This window comes from Staurois parvus, unplaced genomic scaffold (genome assembly GCF_062004578.1).
Source record: "Staurois parvus isolate SC_StPar_1 unplaced genomic scaffold, SC_StPar_1.0 ptg002512l, whole genome shotgun sequence".
Lineage (NCBI taxonomy): Eukaryota > Metazoa > Chordata > Amphibia > Anura > Ranidae > Staurois > Staurois parvus.
Window position 1 is genome coordinate 30167 of NW_028320308.1, and position 9689 is coordinate 39855.

Below are 9689 nucleotides of genomic sequence, written 5' to 3' on the forward strand. Positions count from 1 at the left end.
TTACTATATATATATATATATATACACACAGTGAAGGAAATGCATATTTGCTCCCCGGCTGATTTTGAATATTTGCCCACTCACAAAGAAACGATCGCTCTAAAAATCGAATGTTCGGTGTAACACTGAGAGACAGAATACAACAACAAATTCAGCAGAAATGCGTCTAACAAATGATGACGGATCTGCATGTTCATGAGGGAAAGAAGGATTTGATCCCCTTCACAAAACATGACTTAGTACTTGGTGGCAAATCCCTTGTTGGCAATCACAGAGGTCAGACGTCTCCTGGAGTTGGCCCCCAGGTTCGCACACATCTCAGGAGGGATTTTGGCCCACTCCTCTTGGCAGATCCTCTCCAAGTCATTAAGGTTTGGTGGCTGACGTTTGGCAACCCGAACTTTCAGCTCCCTCCACAGATGTTCAATCAGATTAAGGTCTGGAGACTGACTCCAGGACCTTAATGTGCTCCTTCTGGAGCCCCTCCTTTGTTGCCTTGGCCGTGTGTTTTGGGTCATTGTCATGCTGGAACACCCATCCACCACCCATTTTCAATACCCCGGCTGAGGGAAGAAGGTTCTCACCCAAGATTTGAGGGTACATTGCCCCGTCCATCGTCCCTTTGATGCGGTGCAGTTGTCCTGTCCCCGTAGCAGAAAAACTCCCCCAAAGCAGAATGTTTCCACCACCATGTTTCACAGTTGGGGTGGCGTTCTTGGGGTCATAGGCAGCATTCCTCCTCCAAACACAGCGAGTTGAGTTGATGCCAAAGAGCATCCTCCTGGTGCACGATAATGCCCAGCCTCATGTGGTGAGAGTATGCAGGTAGTTCCTGGAGGATGAAGGAATTGATACCACTGAATGGCCCCCACACTTGCCTGACCTAAATCCAATAGAACACCTCTGGGATGTCATGTTTCGGTCCATCTGACACCGCCAGGTTGCACCTCAGACTGTCCAGGAGCTCAGTGATGCCCTGGTCCAGATCTGGGAGGAAATCCCCCAGGACACCATCCATGGTCTCATTAGGAGCCTCCCCCGACGTTGTCAGGCATGCATACAAGCACGTGGGGGGCCACACAGACTACTGAGGACCATTCTGAGTTGCTGTAATGACATTTCAGCAAAATGGGTCAGCCTGCTGCATCATTTTTTCACTTTGACAGTGGCAGGGGGGACTAGAATATAAGGCCGTGGTATGGCATGGATTCAGCCCTGACAGTCTCCAGGGGCCACAGAAGATAAGTCCATGGTATGGTGTGGATCTAGCCCTGACAATGACGGGGCCATAGAAGATAAGGCCATTGTATGGTGTGGATCTAGCCCTGACTATGACAGGGGGCCATGGTAAGGTGTAGATCCAGCCCTGACAGTGACAGGAGGGCATAGAATCTTGATATGGTGTGGATCCGGCCCAGACAGTGACAGTGGGAATGGAATATAAGGCCATGCTATGGTGTGGATCCAGCCGTGACAGTGACAGTGGGAATGGAATATAAGGCCATGATATGGTGTGGATCCGGCCCAGACAGTGACAGTGGGAATGGAATATAAGGCCATGCTATGGTGTGGATCCGGCCCAGACAGTGAGAGTGGGAATGGAATATAAGGCCTAGGTATGATGTGGATCCAGCCCTGACAATGACAGGGAACATAGACAATAAGGCCAAGGTATGGTGTGGATCCAGCCCTGACAGTCTCCAGCGACCATGAAAGTTAAGGCCATGGTATGGTGGGGATCCAGCCCCGATAATGATGGGACCATGGAAGATAACGCCATTGTATGGTGTGGATCCAGCCCTGACAGCCTACAGGACCATAGAAGATAAGGCCATGGTACGGTGTAGATCTAGCCCTGACAATGATAGAGGACCATGGTAGGGTGTGGATCCGGCCCTGGCAGTCTCCAGCGGCCATGAAAAATAAGACCATGGAATGGTGTGGATCCAGCCCTGACAGTCTCCAGGGCCATAGAAGATAAGGCCATGGAATGGTGTGGATCCAGTCCTAACAATGATGGGGGCCATGGAAGATAAGGCCATGGTAAGGTGTGGATCCAGCTCTGGTAATGTCAGGGGGCCATAGAAGATAAGACCATGGTACGGTGTGGATCCAGCTCTGACAATGACAGGGGGCCATGGAAGATAAGGCCATGGTACGGTGTGGAATTATTCCAGCTCTGACAATGACAGGGGGCCATGAAGGTAAGACCATGGTAAGGTGTGGATCCAGCTCTGACAATGACAGGGGGCCATGAAGGTAAGACCATGGTAAGGTGTGGATCCAGCTCTGACAATGACAGGGGGCCATGAAGGTAAGACCATGGTAAGGTGTGGATCCAGCTCTGACAATGACAGGGGGCCATGGAAGATAAGGCCATGGTATGGTGTGGATCCAGAACAAAACAAAAAATGGCAACTGCCCCAGGCTATAACTGGCTTTTGCAGCAAGGATACGTGAACCGGGCGACGCATGTCAAAACAAGAAAAAGAGGAAGGTTCAATGATCAACTTGCCAGCCAGTTTGCCAACAACCGAATTAACCTAACAGTATGCGTTAAAAACGGGTTTAGTTAGCACACATTTGCAAATACATACATAAACCACAGAGCCACATCACTGCACCCTGGTATTCTGTGGTCCTAACTCTACAAATTTTGAGAGCCCCCATAGTAGAGGCACATGTATTTAAAGGATAGATCAAGGGCAGGTGAACCTGAGGGAGCCCACCCCTCTTAAAGGTACAGGAGTGCATTGGACACCCAGCATGAAGCACAGTGGCAGCCAAGGTGTCCTAATGCACTTATTCCCCTAAAATTTAACAATACAAAAATTGGCAACTGCCCCAGTCTATAACTGGCTTTTGCAGCAAGGATACGTGAACCGGGCGACGCATGTCAAACAAGAATAGAGGATCCAGCCCTGACAGTCTCCAACGGCCATGGAAAATACAGCCATGATAAGGTGTGGAATTGTTCCAGCCCTGACAATGATGGGGGCCATGGAAGATAAGGCCATGGTAAGGTGAGGATCCAGCCCTGACAATGATGGGGGCCATGGAAAATAAGGCCATGGTAAGGTATGGATCCAGCCCTGACAATGATGGGGGCCATGAAAGATAAGGCCATGGTAAGGTGTGGATCCAACCCTGAGAATGATGGGGCCATGGAAGATAAGGCCATGGTAAGGTATGGATCCAGCCCTGACAATGATGGGGGCCATGGAATAAAAGGCCACGGTAAGGTGTGGATCCAGCCCTGAGAATGATGGGGGCCATGGAAGATAAGGCCATGGTAAGGTATGGATCCAGCCCTGACAATGATGGGGGCCATGGAAGATAAGGCCATGGTAAGGTATGGATCCAGCCCTGACAATGATGGGGGCCATGGAAGATAAGGCCATGGTAAGGTATGGATCCAGCCCTGACAATGATGGGGGCCATGAAAGATAAGGCCATGGTAAGGTGTGGATCCAACCCTGACAATGACGGGGGCCATGGAAGATAAGGCCACGGTAAGGTATGGATCCAGCCCTGACAATGACGGGGGCCATGGAATAAAAGGCCACGGTAAGGTGTGGATCCAGCCCTGACAATGACGGGGGCCATGGAAGATAAGGCCACGGTAAGGTGTGGATCCAGCCCTGACAATGATGGGGGCCATGGAAGATAAGGCCACGGTAAGGTGTGGATCCAGCCCTGACAATGATGGGGCCATGGAAGATAAGGCCACGGTAAGGTGTGGATCCAACCCTGACAATGATGGGGGCCATGGAAGATAAGGCCACGGTAAGGTGTGGATCCAGCTCTGACAATGATGGGGGCCATGGAAGATAAGGCCACGGTAAGGTGTGGATCCAACCCTGATGGAGACAGGAGGACATTTTGGATAGTAAGGAAGGGTTCTAACCTGTCCCTTAGTGAGAGGAAATCCCCGGTTGTCACCAGAACTAGGATCCCCATTGGAAGATGTTCTCTCTATTCTTGTTCTGCTGACAACCCAAAATGTGGGACTTTCCTTCACTCTTGTTAATGACAGAAATATAGAGAGGGTGAGTCTCAATAACAGCGGTACAGACAGCAATAAAAACCTGACAGGGGTTCTCATCCCTCTCCACTCCATCCAAAACGAAAAAACGTTTTACATTCAGATATATTTTAAAATTAAAACACCAACAAAAAAAAAGTCCCTCCGCAGATTAGTCTCGGGTCCCAACAATCATGTCTGGATGACCTTTGCGTCGACCACGCAAGCATCAAATCCTCATAAAATCCAACGCAAAAAAAATAGGGAAGTCGCCATCGCTCTTATCTGAGCCCTCGCCAGCCGGACTGAATCCGATCTTCAGGTAACAAGCAACGAAAATGCGTTTGTCGCAGCGTAGCGGGGAATAAAGAAAACGCACCCCTCAATATGCGATGTACCCTTCCCCCACATTGTCGCAGTAATGGAATATTTTATTCCACAGAACTTTCTGTAATATCTGGAGGGAGATATCAGGTAGAAATGTACAATTACATAAATGGTGCGTTGGGGGAAATGACAGGAAAATGCATTCTTTCTATTTTATTGCAATTAATCCCAACAAAAAAATATATATGTATAACGAATCAGATAATAAATCAAAACCTGATCTACACTAAAAAAAAAATATAGATAATACGTTCGGGTGACAAAAAAACCTAAAAGATTAAATCTAAAGAACCGAAAGATCACCAATACAGAGAACTGTCTGTGACTACAGAGGTTCAGGACCTGAATATATAAATACAATGAATGGAGATTCCTTCCTCAGAAGAGATACAATGTATAGAGATGATGGGGATACAATGTATAGAGATGATGGGGATACAATGTATAGAGATGATGGGGATACAATGTATAGAGATGATGATGGGGATACAATGTATAGAGATGATGATGGGGATACAATGTATAGAGGTGATGGGGATACAATGTATAGAGATGATGATGGGGATACAATGTATAGAGGTGATGGGGATACAATGTATAGAGGTGATGGGGATACAATGTATAGAGGTGATGATGGGGATACAATGTATAGAGGTGATGATGGGGATACAATGTATAGAGGTGATGATGGGGATACAATGTATAGAGATGATGATGGGGATACAATGTATAGAGATGATGATGGGGATACAATGTATAGAGGTGATGATGGGGATACAATGTATAGAGGTGATGGGGATACAATGTATAGAGGTGATGGGGATACAATGTATAGAGATGATGGGGATACAATGTATAGAGATGATGGGGATACAATGTATAGAGATGATGATGGGGATACAATGTATAGAGGTGATGATGGGGATACAATGTATAGAGATGATGATGGGGATACAATGTATAGAGATGATGGGGATACAATGTATAGAGATGATGGGGATACAATGTATAGAGATGATGGGGATACAATGTATAGAGATGATGATGGGGATACAATGTATAGAGGTGATGATGGGGATACAATGTATAGAGATGATGGGGATACAATGTATAGAGGTGATGGGGATACAATGTATAGAGATGATGGGGATACAATGTATAGAGGTGTAGGGGATACAATGTATAGAGGTGATGGGGATACAATGTATAGAGATGATGATGGGGATACAATGTATAGAGGTGATGATGGGGATACAATGTATAGAGGTGATGATGGGGATACAATGTATAGAGGTGATGATGGGGATACAATGTATAGAGATGATGATGGGGATACAATGTATAGAGGTGATGATGGGGATACAATGTATAGAGGTGATGATGGGGATACAATGTATAGAGGTGATGATGGGGATACAATGTATAGAGATGATGATGGGGATACAATGTATAGAGATGATGATGAGGATACAATGTATAGAGATGATGGGGATACAATGTATAGAGATGATGGGGATACAATGTATAGAGATGATGGGGATACAATGTATAGAGGTGATGATGGGGATACAATGTATAGAGGTGATGATGGGGATACAATGTATAGAGGTGATGGGGATACAATGTATAGAGGTGATGATGGGGATACAATGTATAGAGGTGATGATGGGGATACAATGTATAGAGATGATGATGGGGATACAATGTATAGAGGTGATGATGGGGATACAATGTATAGAGGTGATGATGGGGATACAATGTATAGAGGTGATGATGGGGATACAATGTATAGAGGTGATGATGGGGATACAATGTATAGAGGTGATGATGGGGATACAATGTATAGAGATGATGATGGGGATACAATGTATAGAGATGATGATGAGGATACAATGTATAGAGATGATGGGGATACAATGTATAGAGATGATGGGGATACAATGTATAGAGATGATGGGGATACAATGTATAGAGGTGATGATGGGGATACAATGTATAGAGGTGATGATGGGGATACAATGTATAGAGATGATGATGGGGATACAATGTATAGAGATGATGGGGATACAATGTATAGAGGTGATGATGGGGATACAATGTATAGAGATGATGGGGATACAATGTATAGAGATGATGGAGATACAATGTATAGAGGTGATGATGAGGATACAATGTATAGAGATGATGGGGATACAATGTATAGAGATGATGGGGATACAATGTATAGAGATTATGGGGATACAATGTATAGAGGTGATGATGGGGATACAATGTATAGAGGTGATGATGGGGATACAATGTATAGAGATGATGATGGGGATACAATGTATAGAGATGATGGGGATACAATGTATAGAGATGATGGGGATACAATGTATAGAGATGATGATGGGGATACAATGTATAGAGATGATGGGGATACAATGTATAGAGATGATGGGGATACAATGTATAGAGGTGATGATGGGGATACAATGTATAGAGGTGATGATGGGGATACAATGTATAGAGGTGATGATGGGGATACAATGTATAGAGATGATGATGGGGATACAATGTATAGAGGTGATGATGGGGATACAATGTATAGAGGTGATGATGGGGATACAATGTATAGAGGTGATGATGGGGATACAATGTATAGAGGTGATGATGGGGATACAATGTATAGAGGTGATGATGGGGATACAATGTATAGAGGTGATGATGGGGATACAATGTATAGAGATGATGATGGGGATACAATGTATAGAGATGATGGGGATACAATGTATAGAGATGATGGGGATACAATGTATAGAGATGATGGGGATACAATGTATAGAGGTAATGATGAGGATACAATGTATAGAGATGATGATGGGGATACAATGTATAGAGATGATGATGAGGATACAATGTATAGAGGTGATGATGGGGATACAATGTATAGAGATGATGACGGGGATACAATGTATAGAGATGATGGGGATACAATGTATAGAGATGATGGGGATACAATGTATAGAGATGATGATGGGGATACAATGAATAGAGATGATGATGGGGATACAATGTATAGAGATGATGATGGGGATACAATGTATAGAGATGATGATGAGGATACAATGTATAGAGGTGATGATGGGGATACAATGTATAGAGATGATGGGGATACAATGTATAGAGATGATGGGGATACAATGTATAGAGATGATGATGGGGATACAATGAATAGAGATGATGATGGGGATACAATGTATAGAGATGATGGGGATACAATGTATAGAGATGATGGGGATACAATGTATAGAGATGATGATGGGGATACAATGAATAGAGATGATGATGGGGATACAATGTATAGAGATGATGGGGATACAATGTATAGAGATGATGATGGGGATACAATGTATAGAGATGATAGGGATACAATGTATAGAGGTGATGATGGGGATACAATGTATAGAGATGATGGGGATACAATGTATAGAGATGATGGGGATACAATGTATAGAGATGATGGGGATACAATGTATAGAGGTGATGATGGGGATACAATGTATAGAGGTGATGAAGATACAATGTATAGAGATGATGATGGGGATACAATGTATAGAGATGATGGGGATACAATGTATAGAGATGATGATGGGGATACAATGTATAGAGGTGATGGGGATACAATGTATAGAGATGATGATGGGGATACAATGTATAGACGTGATGATGGGGATACAATGTATAGAGATGATGATGGGGATACAATGTATAGAGATGATGGGGATACAATGTATAGAGATGATGATGGGGATACAATGTATAGAGGTGATGGGGATACAATGTATAGAGGTGATGATGGGGATACAATGTATAGAGATGATGATGGGGATACAATGTATAGAGGTGATGGGGATACAATGTATAGAGATGATGATGGGCATACAATGTATAGAGGTGATGATGGGGATACAATGTATAGAGGTGATGATGGGGATACAATGTATAGAGGTGATGATGGGGATACAATGTATAGAGGTGATGGGGATACAATGTATAGAGATGATGGGGATACAATGTATAGAGGTGATGATGGGGATACTATATATAGAGGTGATGATGGGGATACAATGTATAGAGGTGATGAGGATACAATGTATAGAGATGATGATGAGGATACAATGTATAGAGGTGATGATGGGGATACAATGTATAGAGGTGATGATGAGGATACAATGTATAGAGATGATGATGGGGATACAATGTATAGAGGTGATGATGGGGATACAATGTATAGAGGTGATGATGGGGATACAATGTATAGAGATGATGGGGATACAATGTATAGAGGTGATGATGGGGATACAATGTATACAGATGATGATGAGGATACAATGTATAGAGGTGATGATGGGGATACAATGTATAGAGGTGATGATGGGGATACAATGTATAGAGATGATGGGGATACAATGTATAGAGATGATGATGGGGATACAATGTATAGAGATGATGATGGGGATACAATGTATAGAGATGATGGGGATACAATGTATAGAGGTGATGATGGGGATACAATGTATAGAGATGATGATGGGGATACAATGTATAGAGATGATGATGGGGATACAATGTATAGACGTGATGATGGGGATACAATGTATAGAGATGATGATGAGGATACAATGTATAGAGGTGATGATGGGGATACAATGTATAGAGATGATGGGGATACAATGTATAGAGGTGATGATGGGGATACAATGTATAGAAATGATGGGGATACAATGTATAGAGATGATGGGGATACAATGTACAGAGGTGATGATGGGGATACAATGTATAGAGATGATGATGGGGATACAATGTATAGAGATGATGATGAGGATACAAAGTATAGAGGTGATGATGAGGATACAATGTATAGAAGTGATGATGGGGATACAATGTGTAGAGGTGATGATGGGGATACAATGTGTAGAGGTGATGATGGGGATACAATGTATAGAGGTGATGATGGGGATACAATGTGTAGAGGTGATGATGGGGATACAATGTGTAGAGGTGATGATGAGGATACAATGTATAGAGGTGATGATGGGGATACAATGTATAGAGGTGATGATGGGGATACAATGTATAGAGGTGATGATGGGGATACAATGTATAGAGATGATGATGGGGATACAATGTATAGAGGTGATGGGGATACAATGTATAGAGGTGATGGGGATACAATGTATAGAGATGATGATGGGGATACAATGTATAGAGGTGATGATGAGGATACAATGTATAG